The following is a 16,321-nucleotide window of genomic DNA, read 5'->3' as shown; positions in this document are numbered from 1 at the left end:
GGATGGAGAACAGATGGTCTCAATCTTCACTGAAGGTCAAACAAGAAGAAATCAATTTAACCTGTGTCATGAAGGATTTAGTTAGGAAATTTTTACACATAGAATGTTAAAATCTGTGACTATGGGACATGTGAAATCTTTTGCAACACTGTGGATCCTAAGTGATTACATCAGACTGCTCAAAGGGCATTTGAGGCATTTATGATCATAGTAGCTCATTAAGTAAACCTGCATTTTTTTCATTCTCTTTTTCTTTTTTTTTTGGCGATACGCGGGCCTCTCGCTGCTGTGGCCCCTCCCGTTGCGGAGCACAGGCTCCGGACGCACAGGCTCAGTGGCCATGGCTCATGGGCCCAGCCGCTCCGCGGCATGGGGGATCCTCCCAGACCGGGACATGAACCGGCGTCCCCTGCATCGGCAGGCGGACTCTCAACCACTGCGCCACCAGGGAAGCCCCATTCTCTTTTTCTGACTGAGGAAAATTAACGGTTAATTCTGACTTATGATCAGTCCTTATGGAAAATATGTCTAGTTGACTTGATAGAGGTAATGTAATTCAAGTTATAATCAATTCTGTTAATAAGACAGTGTAGTATGATGTTCCATTAAATCAGAAGGATAGTCAATATGACCTCTTTCCCCACTTTCTTTAACTAGACCATGTTTTAGAATACAAACGACAACTGTTCATTGGTTTGATGGTGAATATCAATAAAAGAGAGAAATGATTATGTTGAAGTTTTAAGTTATATTTCTATTTTATATACATATTTACAAATGTTAAGATGCTGTGGTGGTGTTTTTTTCTAAGAGCAGCCTGTTCATATGCATTTTGGAAACACAGTCAGTCTTTCAAAATCAATGTTGTTAAATAATTTACTGATCACAAATAAAAATTATTTATCTTTGCAAATCAACTACTAAAGTACTGACAAACAGAACTAGACTATTGGTTGCTTGTGGCTAGCTTTAAAAGACCCGTATACTAACAATAGAAAAATTCTTCTCCCTATTGAGCAGTGCTTTACATGTATATTATGTTTTTCCTTTTTTTGCTTTAAATAGCTTCTTTGGTTTTGAGGTTTTTGAGGAAAAAGACAAAATAAGCTATGTACTTTATTTTAAGGCAAAGAGCTCTTGTGGTCTACCATGTTCTGTAAAACTAAAAGGATGCTACAGTAAAAATTTAGAAAGAAAAACTTTTTATATGTAGTAAGTGTGTAAAGTTATTTGTATAAACTGTCCTTATATTATAAATAATATAAAATGGACTGATCAATTTTACATTGTTTATAAAGCATTTCCATTCTATGTGATGTCAAAATTAATTTTTAATACTAAATGAAGCTGTTTTTTTTTTTTTTTTTTTTTTGCGGTACGCGGGCCTCTCACTGTTGTGGCCTCTCCCGTTGCGGAGCACAGGCTCCGGACGCGCAGGCTCAGCGGCCATGGCTCACGAGCCTAGCCGCTCCGCGGCATGTGGGATCTTCCCGGACCGGGGCACGAGCCCACGTCCCCTGCATCGGCAGGCGGACTCTCAACCACTGCGCCACGAGGGAAGACCGAAGCTGTATTTTTTTATAGGCAGGTAATTTGTTTTCTAACCAAAGAGCAATCTATTAATTATTTTATTCTTTTTAGAAAACGAACCTTTTTTTTATTCAACAATCTCATCCATTTTTGTTCTAGGTGCTGTGATGGTTGAAAATATTTTAATATTAAAAGTACATGATGTGTTTGTTCCTACAGCTGTGAGGGAATATTGAGATTCTTATTTACTCCCTAAAGAAGAAAATATATAACTCAGGGTAGCATTTATTAATTAGGTGAATTTAGTATACTCTAGAACCTGGCCCTTAACCTTGGAGATTTAAAAATCTGATTTTTGTTATCATTCAAATCCACTTTTAAAGACATACAATTAACCAAACTTTTGAAACTGATCTATATGGAATAAAAATGCCCCATTCACTATTCACTATTAATTTACAGTGACAAATAAGCCTGACAGTGGACTAAACTGTACAAGTTAACATAATCAGCACTTTTCTTCTTTGTTGCTAAACTACATGAAAAGCTTATTCATAATCTGAGGACCATTTAATAATTTTACAATGAGAAATATAAATATCCCAAGGATAAGAAACCCATCAAACTCTCATAGTCATTATATTTTGTTCTCTTTCTCTCTCTCTTTTTTTTTTGGGGGGGGTGCAGATTTTATTATATCCCCTAAATACCGATGAGAGTATTTGGGAGGAAAATGAAGTTTATACAAGAAACTGTGGTATAAAACAACACTGTGAAACACAGAATGCTGTAATAATTAGAGAAGGAATAGGTCAATTCAGGCATAATGAAGGATGAGATATTGGAACTGAGCCTAAATGATGTCTAGAATTTCACAGTATAAATGGAGGAGGATATTGCATGATCAAAGTGTGGGACGTGAGAAAGATGAGGGCCTTTTTAGACAATGGTGAGTATATAGCCAATTTCTTTTTTTTTTTTTGGCTGTGTTGGGTCTTCATTGCTGCATGCAGGCTTTCTGTAGTTGCAGCAAGCGGGGGCTACTCTTTGTTGTGGTACATGGGCTTCTCATTGCGGTGGCTTCTCTTGTTGCAGAGCGTGGGCTCTAGGCATGCAGGCTTCAGTAGTTGCGGCACGTGGGCCCAGTAGTTGTGGCACGTGGGCTCTAGGGCACACAAGTTTCAGTAGTTGTGGTGTGCGGGCTCAGTAGTTGTGGCTCACGGGCTTAGTTGCTGTGTGACATGTGGGATCTTCCCAGACCAGGGATTGAACCTGTGTCCCCTGAATTGTCAGGCGGATTCTTAACCACTGCACCACCAGTCAAATTTAGCTAGAATAAAAGACAAATATAGGGAGAAGTAAAAGATAATTCTAGAAAGGTAAATTGAGATTTTTGAGGGTTCTTGAACTCCAAGCTACAGTGTTTAGACTTTTGGAGAGAGTTGAATTTTTGAGTGGGAGAATGGCATGAGCAGAGTTATGCTTTAGGAATAATAAGCTACATATAAGGTAGAGTTGGATAAAAGATATTTGCATTCACCCCAACAAGGGATACTTAAGGATATAAATTAGGGTGTTATAAGTAGAGTTGGAGCTCAAAAGATGAATACAGCTACCCTGAGAAAAGGTTATCCAGTTCTTGTGAAAGAACAAAGGAAAAGGAGGGCACAAAAATAACTAAAATGAATAAAGTTGAGTCCAATAAATTGTACTCCAGTGGTGTAAAAGAGTGAAAAGATTTTCTCTTTCTAATGATGCCTGATTAAACCTTTACTGATCTTAAAAAAGTTTCTAAGCATCTTCAGATGAAGAGTAAGTTAGTCCTGTCTGTGTTTTTCCTTATCCCAACATATGGTAAGCTCTCAGTAAATATTTGTTGTAAAAGTGGTTTAGTTTTTTAATCTATTAATATGAGAGAATCTTTTAGCAGATAAATTTTTAATGAATCAAACTTATTCCATTATCTACTTACCAAGACAATGCTATATTAAATGTACCTTTAAAAAAATTCTGCTTCCCTGACAAACACACAAGAGCTTCATTTGGGCTTCCCTGGTGGCGCAGTGGTTAAGAATCCGCCTGCCAATGCAGTGAAACACGGGTTCGAGCCCTGGTCCGGGAAGATCCCATGTGCCATGCAGCAACTAAGCCCGTGCACCACAACTACTGAGCCTGCGCTCTAGATCCCGCGAGCCACAACTACGGAGCCTGCGAGCCACAACTACTGCGAGCCACAACTACTGAAGCCCGCGTGCCTAGAGCGCGTGCTCCGCAACAAGAGAATCCACCACAGTGAGAAGCCCGGGAACCACAATGAAGAGTGGTCCCTGCTCGCCGCAACCAGAGAAAGCCCGTGTGCAGCAACGAAGACCCAACACAGCCAAAAATAAATAAATAAATACATACATTTATAAAAAAAAAAGAACTTCATTATTTAACTTTGTTTAAATACCTTAAAATAACTTTCTTCTCATTAACTGGTGACAAGGGTATCAGGAAATAGGATTGTGGTAAAATAAATTGATATAACTTTTCTAGAGGGCATTAATTCTATAAACACTGAATACCTATTGTGCTCCAGGCATTGTGCTGGGTGCTGGGATACAGTAGTGAGCAAAACAGCCCAGTCCCTAATCTCAAAGAATTTGCAGTCTAGTGGGAAAGACACATACATGAAAGTACCAGTCTGATAAGAGCTATGAAGGAAAAATTTAGGGAGTTCGACAAGTATTGATTAGGGGAACCTCATCTAGTCATGGAAGACTTCCTTGAGGAAGTGCATTGACTAGGAATCCGAAAGATTAGTAGGAGTAACCTAGCAAAGAGAGTAGGGTTGGTAGAAAAGTGTTTCAGATAGAGGTAAGAGTAAGGTCAAAGTTCATGAAATGGAAGGAAATATGGTATGTTCAGGAAACCAAAAGAAGGTAAATGCTACTTGAGATTGCAGAGAGGGGAGAGAGGTGGACATAAGGTTATTGAAGTGGGCAATGGTGAGATCATTACAATATGAATGATAATCCTTAAATGTGTTTCTCTTCTAGGATTTTAATATGAAAATATTATCAGATGAATGTGCAAAATTATAGTGATGTTTCATTGTGATTGAGTTTATATCAGTGAAAACTTGGAAACCATTTAAGTTTTCAACAATAGGGCATTGTTTAAATTTTGTTACAGTAGAATTTGATAAAGTCATTAAAATGATGTGCATATTTCTTTACTGACATAGAAAGATGCTCAAAATATATTGTTAGCTAAAAGACAGGATGCAAACAACGTAATATCCCATTTTGGTGAATGTGTAGAAATATAGAAACAATTTATTCATTGTAAAGAATATATCATGATTTAGTGACAAAACAATCAAGGAGAAAGTTAATCAGTTAACCAGGAGATGGAAAAGGATTGAAATACTATTGCAGATAGGCCCAGAGGACAAAAATGATAATCTGTTGAATTGAGGCTACTGATGATCATAAAGGAATGAACATCCTGTGTTGGTAGGCTTTTATAACTTAGATACGAAAACTTCAGTCTTGTCAGATCAACATTTTGCAATGGCTTGGGACAGTTTTGCAAGGGCAAAGGCATTCTTTGCTTACTATCTCTATGCTTCCCAATAGAAAAACCCTAGTAGGATGAATGGAAAATTCATATTATCACGTGAATAGCCAGGGCTATGTTTTACAATCTATGGTAAATCTTTAATTCATTCCATGAGCAGAAACACTGGTAGCCTCTGACATAAGACAAGAATTAGTAGCTAAATATATCTAATATTTATTAAGCAAATAACCCTGACATATCTTTGAGAAGTATTATATAATATAGTCACATAATAATAATAAATATATTACTTCATCAGATAATATACATATGGGTGGTCTTGGGTTTTAAGGGTTCAAAAATATCAGCAAGTAACTTTTCCAAGATAATTAATGTCATTTGGATAAAGAGATGCGTATTACAAAAAATGTAACTTGTGAAGTTCATAAAGTGAATCAAATTTGCTGTTTAAAGTAGTGTTGTGGACTGAATGTGGTTGCCTAAAATGCATATGTTAAAATCTTAACCCCCAATGTTATAATCTTAACCCCCAATGTTATAGTATTAGGAGGTTAAGACCTTCAGGAGTAATTAGATTTAGATGAGGTTTTGAGGATAGAGCCCCCATGATGGAATTGGTGCCCCTATAAGAAGACAACAAGACCAGAACCCCCTCTCTCTCTGCCGTGTGAGGGTAGAGCAAAGAGGTGTCTGTCTGCAAGTGAGCAAGAGGGCCTTCACCAGACAAAGGATCTGCCAGCACCTTCATCTTGGACTTCGTAGCTCCAGAAATATGAGAAATCAATATTTGTTATTAAGCCACCCAGTCTATGGTATTTTGTTATAGCAGCCCAAGCTGACTAATTCAGCAATTGGTACTGAGAAGTGGGGTACTCCAGTAACAAATACTTAGAAGCGTGGAAGGTTTGAAACTGAATAGTGAGTAGAGGCTGAGAAAGTTTTGAGATGCCCGCTAGAAGAACCTAAGATTGCTGTGAGGGGACTTTTTAAAGACGATTCTGGTGAGAGCTCAGAAAGAAAAGAGGAGAGTTGTAGAAAAAGCTTCCATGTTCTTAGAGAATACACAAATAATCATGAGCAGAATGTTGATAAAAATACAGATAGAAAGACCATTTTGGCGATATCTCTGTCAGAAATGAGGGTTACTGGACAATGGAGAAAAGGTGAACCTTGTTGAACCTTGTCATAAAGTGGCAAAAAACTTGGCAAATTATGTTTGTGTTCTAGTATTTTGTGGAAGGTAGAACTTGTGAGCGATGAAATTGGATATTTAGCTGAGGAAATTTCTAAGCAAAGCATTGAAGGAGGCCCTTGGTTCCTCCTGACCGCTTTTAGCAAAATGCAAGAAGAGAGAAATGAAGAAGGAATTATTAAGCTAAAAAGGAACTGGCACTTTAAGATTTGGAAAATCCTCATCCTATCCAAATTGCAAAAAGTGAGGAAGTGTGTTCAAAAGAGAACACTAAATGTGTGGCTGACTGACCATTTAATAGGGAGAGTAGTGTGGATATGAACTACAGACCTAATCAGCCATCTAAACAGTCAGGAATAGAGATGGGATTATACCAGGAAAAACACTGCCAGCTGGGACAAAAGGAAACAGAGAAAATAGGATGTAATGAAGGCTGTGAACATGCATTATCCTTTGAGAAAAGGGAAGAAGGACCCCAAAGACAATTCAGAGATCAGCAGGGCTACTACTCCCACCACAGCCCCAGACTGTGCAGCCTGGGAGGCAAGACTACTTCTACCCTGGTTTCAAAGGGCAGGGCCATTGCCCTGCAGAGCTGCATGGGAGGGCCCTCATAGAAGCAGAGTGGGTGAAGCCAGGTGGGCAGCCTCTGCCAAGCTGAAGGGGAGAGGCCACCTCATAAAGCCATGGGGTGATGCCACCACCCCAGTGGTTCTAGAGGGGAGAACGTCATACCAAAGAGGATTATTCTCAAGCCTTAAGATTTAATGGCATTTGCCTTGCTAGGTTTTGGACTTATTTGGGACCCATCACCCCTTTCTTCCTTCTGATTTCTCCCTTTTGGGATGGGAACATTTATTCTATGCCTAATCCTCCATTTGGAAACATAGCTTTTCTGGTTTCAAAAGTTCACAACTGAAAAGGAATTTCGCCTCAGGATGAGTTATACATAGAGTCTCACCCATATCTGATTTAGATGATATTTAGGTAAGACTCTGGACTTTAGAGTTGGTACTGGAATGAATTAAGACTTTTGAGGCCATTGGGATAGAATGAATGTATTTTGTACGTGAGAAGGACGTGAATTTGTACGTGAATCTGGGGGGTAGGAGTCAAATGTTATGGAGTGAACATTTGTCCCCTCCACCCCCCCAATTCCAATGTTGAAGTCCTAATCTCCAGTGTGATGGTATTTGGGAGTGAGGCCTTTGTGAAGTAATTAGATTTAGTTGAGGTCATGAGGGTAGAGTCCTCATGATGCTATTAGTGCCCTTATAAGAAGAGGAAAAGACACCAGAGCTTTCTCTCTCTTCATGAGCAAGCACCAATCAAAGGCCATGTGCACACACAAGGAAAAGCCAGCTGTGCACAAGCTAGGAAGTGGGCTCTCACCAGACAGTGAATCTTTGGCCACCTTGATGTTGGAATTCCCAGCCTCCAAAACTATGAGAAATAAATACCTGTCATTTAAGCCACCCAGTCTATGACATTCTGTTATAGCAGCCCAAACTAAGGCAGGTGGTCTTATAATCTTTTTCATTTATCATAAAAAGTAGTGTACATTCTCACACATATTGGGTTAAAATAATTTTTCTCATTATTTTATTACAATTGTCTTTAGAACTGAGGTCGTGTTTTATGTCAGTACATGTAAAGAAAGCTGAAAAGTGCTGTGTCACTATCACTTGGCTTTCAGCACCACATCTAAGAGAACAAAATGAGACAGCACAGTACATAGGACATTCTGTTTGGAAGTTAGTCTGTGACCCAGTGTTAAACAAATGAGACTCAAAGTTTAGATTTTAACTCATTCCATTTTCAAAAGTAAATCTTTGAAAGAAACGCTTCTCTGCAATGATCATTTCTCTTACATAAGAATGGAATGTAGTTTTTGGAAAAGGTTTGAAGAACCCATCTAGGTATTTCATCATTGTAAGGTAGTGCTATATTTTGCAGACCTTAAAATGGAGCTTCATCATGTGTTTTGGTCAGTTTCTTCTGATAGCCATGCCTAGCCAAAGTGATTAGGAGATTCAATAGCTGAAAGTATCCACAGCAGAAAAGTATACCAATGTTATAGGAACATATTTAGCCAACTCTGGTTTTGATCTTGCTCAAAATTCAACCATATGAATTTAGGGTAAGGAAATGACAATGTATGCATTCATCTACTCACCCAAAAGGAACCCTGATTTCCTTTATGTATCTGGCTTTACATAGAATCCCCATGATCACGTTTCTTAGCTCTTTTTCACCTGCCTTGACTGAGCCCTTTATTATTCTTTCATGAAAAGAAAACAAAGAAAAAAGTACCACAGTGATAAAGTGCTGTTTTTCAGAATCCAGAGAACCTTTTTAAATCATATTTCAGCTTTTCTCTCACTACTTAGGATGCCAGTGTACTTCTTAGCCTAGCCTGTAGTTTAGACCAAAGGCCCAAGTTTTGGTGCTCCTGCCACATCTGGGTTGGTCAAGATTTAGTAGAGACGATTTGTTTAAAGGGTGCTGAGAGTGGGTAATGGGAAACTCCTTTTCCTCTGTCTCTTCTTTCTTCAATTTATGTGGCAGCAAGGTAAATCCTAAAAGCACACAGATTATATCTTTGGGTTAAAGCAAGATTCCTTGCACTTTTTTTTTTGGCAGTTTTTCCCGAAGTGGCTCAGGTTTGGAGGAAAATAAGGCAAAACCATAGTATGGCAGAGAAGAGTTGATAGAGTATAAAGTGAATTTGATGCGAGGTAAAAATGAGAAAATCATGAGAAAGAAATGGGTGCAGTGTGAAGTTTGTGAGGATTATCATGGCATAATGTGGAAAAATGATGTTTAGAGGTTAGATGTGAGAAGATTGAGGGATATATATAGAAGCTGAAATAAGCTGGTTCATCCTCGGCCTAATTTGAGAAGTCCTGGTTTAAGCGTAGCATAGCTTGAATTAGATAACTCACCAAGATTCTTATCATCTGTAGAAATATGGGGCAAAGAGAATATTTGTAGGAAAGGAAAGATTCAGAAATATATGCATGAAAAAGAAGGAAAAATAGTTATGAGAAAATGGATGGAATATGAAATAACATAAAAAACACATTTAAAAAGGTAAAATGTGAAAGAATAAGTTTATAAAAGTATGGAAGTAATGGAATTAAAGCAATTTTTAATTTTAAAAAAATGTCTCAAATGATTACCTTGCACTTACGCTGAACATTTTGTTATGTACAGATAACACAATGTTGAACAAGCACACACAATCAAGGAATGCAAAAATATTTGTGTTAATCAATTCTGTGTTGAAGTGGAAATTCAATGTAGTCTTTTAGAAGTATGTATCATGATAGATATAGCTACATGTAAATATTTTTCTTATTACTGTATCACCTCTTCCTTCCATCAATCAGGAATTTTTATTGTTTCAAATTGACCTAAGTGAATGTGATCAGGCATACTCTGAGGGTTTGGTGAGTGAGTGTTGTTATCTACTGTAATGAAGGGGAGTTTTAGATCAAATTTCATTAAACATACAAATATTTATTAAATAAACAAGGAGGCACAAAATAGTTCATACTCCTTATTTTATAAGTTGGATGACATTTCAGTTGTAATTTCGGTGCTCTGACAATACTTTGCGTGAAAAAATGCACTCAGTGTGTGCGTGAACTTATTTTAGGGACAGAATTCTGTTACCCTTATAGTTGTCAGCTGGCACCATGATCTTCCAAACCAATGAGCGGACACACAAGTCTCAGAAGCTTTACCTAAGTGTATTGTAAGCCTACAATGTTTGCTGAATTCTTGTAAGTGTTCATAAAGAGCAGTAGAGTGCTTCTGAAATCTTTTGGCAAACCTACAGATCTGGAACACCATTAATTTTTTTCTTCAATGAAAAACACATTTTCAACATTTATTAAACATTAATTAGACTAGCTATAAACTATCTCTTGTGTTGATCATCAGAGGCCAGCATAGGTGAAACGCTTTCTGATTAAACATTAGCTATATAGAAATTTATATAATAGAGTAGAAATCATTATATTCTCCCTACTCTCCCACCTCCTTCTCACCTACCCACCGTTAAGCTCCCAGACATTTATCTGTGTACAGACTTAATCTGTATACACATTCATATAAACATACTTAAAAAAAAACCTTTCCTACTATGCAAACTTATTTTCTAAGTTTCTTTTGCCTGTAGGAAAAAACAAACCCGGTTTGGCATTCAAGGTAGTTAATAGCCCTCCTTCCCACACCAACTCTCCAAGTTTGTATTCTGCTATTTTACCCTATATGTTCAATGTTTCAGCCTCTCTGAACTTTTCATAGTTCCCCATATATGCCATACCCTTTCCTTTTTTATTTTATCTGGCTACGCCTTTAAAATCTGTTTCAGATGTTATGTTATATATGAATCTGTTTCCTAGTTTCCTATTGTAGAATCATTCCTTCATCTGTACTTCCACAGTATTTTGTATATAACTTGACTGTGATAATAATTATAATAGCTAATAAGTATTGGCTCTGTTGTGTTGTTTAACTTTTTTTACATTTATTTTATTTAATCATCTTTTCACATTATTTTGTAACTTATCTGCTTATGTGTCTTTTCCCAAATAGACTACAACTTACTGATTCATCTTTAGGTTCTAGTATATGGCACTATACCTGGGCATGTGATAAATGCTCAGTACATCTGTATAAGAAAGAATGAATGTAAAAATGTTGCTCTTTAGTACTTGGTGTTAAAGGTGAAGCATAGATCATAACTGCTCTCTGTGAATATAGAATAGAGAAGGATACAGTGTGAATTGAATGAAGAAGCCACTAGGAAATCCCGTCTTTTCCCTATAGAATGGCTTATGGAGAACTCTATAGACATATTAGAGGATTGGAGAAAGCTGAAGAAAATGCAAATAGAATTATCCTAGTCTAAGATGCTTTAGCTTGTATTATTTGTTGGTGGCTTTAGCCTTTGTGTAGGTATTTTGCAGTCGTGACAGAATGAAATAATATTCATCATGAGTATAATATAAAGGGTGTAGGCAAAATGAGAACAAGGAAAGGAGATGAGAAAGGACTGCTTTGAGGTGGAAATAAGTTGTATTTATCTGTGCTTTTCAAATTTTTTGCTTAATTTGCCTCCTAAAATAATTTTTTAAAATGATGTACCACTTTGTATATATTAAAGCTGATATCTAAAATACCTTTTATCAATGGTACTGATGAAACTAGTGGCAGGGCAGGAATAAAGATGCAGGCATAGAGAACGGACTTGAGGTCACGGGGTGGGGGGGGTGGGGAGGGGAAGCTGGGACAAAGTGAGAGAGTAGCACTGACATACATACACTACCAAATGTAAAATGTGTGGCTAGTGGGAAGCTGCTGCATAGCACAGGGAGATCAGCTTGACGCTTTGTGATGACCTAGAGGGGTGGGATAGGGAGGGTGGGAGGGAGGCTCAAGAGGGAGGGGATATGGGGATATATGTATGCATATAGCTGATTCACTTTGTTGTGCAGCAGGAACTAACACAACATTGTAAAACAATTATACTCCAATAAAGATATTAATGAATAAATAAATAAAAGCAGTGAGTTGAAAAGAAAAAAATAAGTAAAATAAAATACTTTTTATCACAAGTTTAAGTAGCTACAGAGACTATAGCTAAAAACATATTATATATTGTGTATATGCTTTAAATAAATTTTGTCAAAACGTTGGAGCTGCCTATTTCATTCAATCATGAAAAATGTCTGCATAAAATCTGACTGGCTAAATCATTCCTTGTTGCCAAACTACTTAGCTAAGTCAGACTTACTATCAGTCAATAACAAGCCTGACTTCATTTTTTAGGTCAAATCAACCTGTTAATACACTCCATGACAACCGTCTCACTTCTGAATTCTAAATATGAGATAGGTATATAGATTGCTTTATAAACAATCATACTGACAGACCCCAGGTCTTCCCAGGATAAAACAAGTGTCATCCCCTTCAATTTTTCTTGCTTTGCTCATAAAGGATTATCCTCCAGGATCAATGCATTCTTTTTTTTTTTTTAAATTTTTATTGGAGTTAGTTGCTTTACAATGTTGTGTTAGTTTCTATTGTACAGCAAAGTGAATCAGCTATATGTATACAGGTATCCCCTCTTTTTTGGATTTCCTTCCCATTTAGGTCACCACAGAGCATTGAGTAGAGTTCCCTGTGCTATACAGTAGGTTCTCATTAGTTATCTATTTTATACATAGTATCAATAGTATATATATGTCTCCCAATTCATCACACACCCCTCTTTCCCCCTTGGCATCCATACGTTTGTTCTCCACGTCTGTGTCTGTATTTCTGCTTTGTAAATAAGATGGTCTATACCAATGTTTTCAGATTCCCCATATATGCGTTAATATACAATGTTTGTTTTTCTCTTTCTGACTTACTTTATTCTGTATGACAGTCTTTAGGTCCATCCACGTCTCTACAAATGACCCAATTTGTTCCTTTTTATGGCTGAGTAATATTCCATTGTATATATGTGCCACATCTTCTTTATCCATTCATCTGTCAATGGACACTTAGGTTGCTTCCATGTCCTGGCTATTGTAAATAGTGCTGCAGTGAACATTGGGGTGCATGTGTCTTTTTGAACTATGGTTTTCTCTGGGTATATGCCCAGTAGTGGGATTGCTGGGTCATATGGTAGTTCTATTTTTAGTTTTTTGTGGAACCTCCATACTGTTCTCCATAGTGGCTGTATCAATTTACATTCCCACCAACAGTGCAAGAGGGTTCCCTTTTCTCCACACCCTCTCCAGCATTTATTGTTTGTGGTTTTTGTGATGACGGCCATTCTCACTGGTGTGAGGTGATATCTATTGTAGTTTTGATTTACATTTCTCTAATAATTAGTGATGTTGAGCATCTTTTTATGTGCCTCTTGGCCATCTGTATGTCTTCCTTGGAGAAATGTCTATTTAGGTCTTCTGCCCATTTTTTGACTGGGTCGTTTGTTTTTTTGATTTTGAGCTGCATGAGCTGTCTGTATATTTTGGAGACTGATCCTTTGTCCGGTGCTTCATTTGTTCCTCTTCCTTAGTTGCTCCGCCCCTGGGGCTCAGCTGTGGTTTTAGCCCCACCTCTGTATGTGGGCTACCCACAGAAGTCTGCTCCAAAGGCTGCCCTGGAGCATTCGGGTCTGCCCCGGTGAGGACAGGGCTCAGAGGTGGCACGACTTCCTGGGTCACGGGGGCCCCGGTGGCGACAGGTGCACGGGAAAGCCGGTGGCCACAAACACAAGAGATCTGGCCCTAGTGGGAGCGTTTCCTAGTGCCTGGCGGCTGGCGCGAGAAGGTCAGCTCTGGTGGGGGCCTTTTGTAGCGCCTGGTGGCAGGCATGAGAAGGCCAGCCCTATTGGGGGCTTTTCTTTGTGCGTGGCGGGACAGGTGGCTGGCGCGTGGGAAGAGAGAGGCTGCAATGGCGGCTCCACCCCCTGCACATCAGTCAACAGTGGCACCTTGCTTCTATGGCAGTCTGGGCTTCCTCCACAAGCATTCCTGGTTGCGGATTTCCTCCCTCCTGTCCCCTCAGGCTGTCTCCTCGCAGTCAACAGCAGCTTTGCCCCCAGGTTTGCTCTTCAGTCCGTATGTTCCAGCTCTTAACGCCTCCCCCAGCCCCCCGTGTGCACCAGCAGACACACGTCCCAGTCTGGGGCGCACAGGGCTGTGGCACGGACCAGCTGTGTAGTTCTCACTCTGTCCTATCTGTCACAGACAGGCCGTTTCATCCTCCTCCAACAGCCTCAGATGCTCCCCTTCTGTCCCAACTGATTTCCCCGTCAGTGAGGGGATTTCCCCGGATGCGGGAACCTCTCCTCTGCTTTAGCTCCCCCCAGGTGTACAGATCCCGTTCCGCTGCCTCTCCTCTTCTTTTTCCCTTCTTTCTTTCATCCTACCCAGTTGTGCGGGGATCTTTCTTGTCCTTTCCAGTGTCCAAGGTCTTCTGCTAGTGTCCAGCCGGTGTTCTGTGAGAATTGTTCCATCTGTAGATGTATTCTTAATGCATTTGTGGAGAGAGATGAACTCCACGTCCTCCTACTCATCCACCATCTTGGTTTTCCCCCAATGCACTCTTGAATTATCCCTTTGCATTATGCTCTGGAGACTTTTACCCACAGGGTTGGGTGGGGAACAAGGCACCATAGCAAGGTTTGGGATGGGTGAGAAGTATGCTTTCTTTTTTGTAAAGTAGAAACAGGATGATTGTGAAAGTCGAAAGAGGGACAGAATACTGGTGACTTGCAGGTGCATCCTCAGGCAAATCAATTTTAGGAACGGGTACATATGGAAATTGAGGATTTGGAAGTAGGCTCCGTTTAAACATTTAAATCTGCATTACCCATGAGAAGCCTTTTTTTTACATTTTGTTGAAGACTGCTGGTATGGGTTCTGTCTATGTAATGTCACAGGCATTACACATATAATCACAAGATAAATTGGTTGTGACATCCAGAATATACTTTCTGGTGTTTTGGTAAGTACACCAAGTACCCTCTCTATCTTATATTCAAGAGTGTACCAGACACTGCAATCCTGTGGTTTCCAATTACAAGAGAAGAGAGGGGATGAATATGTGAATGGTCAGAAGAGAATGGTATGCAAGAGGAGAAGAAATCCCTTTTCTCAAATGTAAAGTGAACAAGATGAAGATTTTGAAATTCAAAAATAGGCAAAGGGAGTCTCTAGGGATTTTAATGAGAATAACCAGTGGTATGCTGGTATATTTGTTTCTTGAAAATAAGTTTCGATCTGATGAACAAGAATGGAATTAAGTATTAACGCCTTCCTCTAGTACTATGGACTAACCATTATTTATATGCAATTAAAAAAAAAAAACTTTTACCACCTGGATTTTCATTTAGTTGGTGAAATTTTTCCTGAAACTCTTTTCATTTGTAGCATAAATTGTAGGCAAATAAAAATGTTCAGTCTTTTTAACTTTATTCTCACTTTAGAACTTTGAATAGTTTTGATTTTAGAGATTAGTTTACAAAGATATTATAAAAATACTAAAAATAAATGTCCACATCAATACTGTTTAGCATTCTAAATGTAATATATTTTAGAATATGCAACATTATGGATTCCATCTTTTGTATTGAGTTATAATATAGTACAGCATTAGAATAAGTATCTGACCATCATTAGCAAAGCTTTCTATTGAGCTATTTATTTAGCTGTTTGTAAAATATTTGTGTTTTAACCACACTAAATTGCTGGTATACAACTAGGAAAACTATGTGATATCAATTTTATTCCCGTTGCTGTATTGCCCTAGTTTATTTTTATTTTTAAAAATTAATTATTTATATTTTATTCTGGGCTGCGTTGGGTCTTCGTTGCTGCGCACAGGCTTTCTCTAGTAGCGGTGAGCGGGGGCTACTCTTCGTTGCGGTGTGCGGGCTTCTCGTTGCAGTGGCCTCTCTTGTTGTGGAGCACGGGCTCTAGGCGTGCGGGCTTCAGTAGTTGTGGCTCACGGGCTCTAGAGCACAGGAGCAGTAGTTGTGGCGCACTGGCTTTGTTGCTCCGTGGCATGTGGGATCTTCCTGGACCAGGGCTTGAACCTGTGTCCCCTGCATTGTCAGGTGGGTTCTTAACCACTGTGCCACCAGGGAAGTCCCCTAATTTATTTTTAAACAAGAACCTGTGTTAAAGGAACTCCAAATATTGCTTATAGCTCAGAAGTATAAAATATAGTCTGTGGCTATAATAAAAAAATATTCCAGCAGGTCCAAAAGATATTGGGAATAAAAAGCCACCCATTTGCTTTTTGTAGAAGCAGTAGCAATCTGCAGACAAGCTATTCTAGCTTCAAAACAGTATGGTAGATGGTTTTATGGAACTTGCAATTACAAAAATCCACTTTAACCTTTCTTTCTTACTGGCAGGTGTCCCATTGGCTTGCAGCCAGAGGCTGTGAGTATAGTGCAGCTGGCTTGTCCCCCAGAGTGCTGAAAATGCCGACACTCCAGCTGGCTGCTCATAATTGCGC

General features: G+C 38.8%; 1 protein-coding gene across 1 annotated transcript in view; it reads left to right on the top strand.

The window, feature by feature from the left end:
- Positions 1-16,321, top strand: part of ADAMTS6 (ADAM metallopeptidase with thrombospondin type 1 motif 6) — a 273,067-nt gene that overhangs the window by 91,567 nt on the left and 165,179 nt on the right. The window lies entirely within an intron of this gene.

The sequence above is a fragment of the Delphinapterus leucas genome, chromosome 3, assembly GCF_059928025.1.
Source record: "Delphinapterus leucas isolate spDelLeu-1000000601 "Yukka" chromosome 3, BTC_Dleu_Yukka2, whole genome shotgun sequence".
NCBI classification, from domain to species: Eukaryota; Metazoa; Chordata; class Mammalia; order Artiodactyla; family Monodontidae; genus Delphinapterus; species Delphinapterus leucas.
The sequence above is the reverse complement of the archived record's forward strand: the minus strand, read 5'-3'. Positions and strand labels throughout refer to the sequence as shown.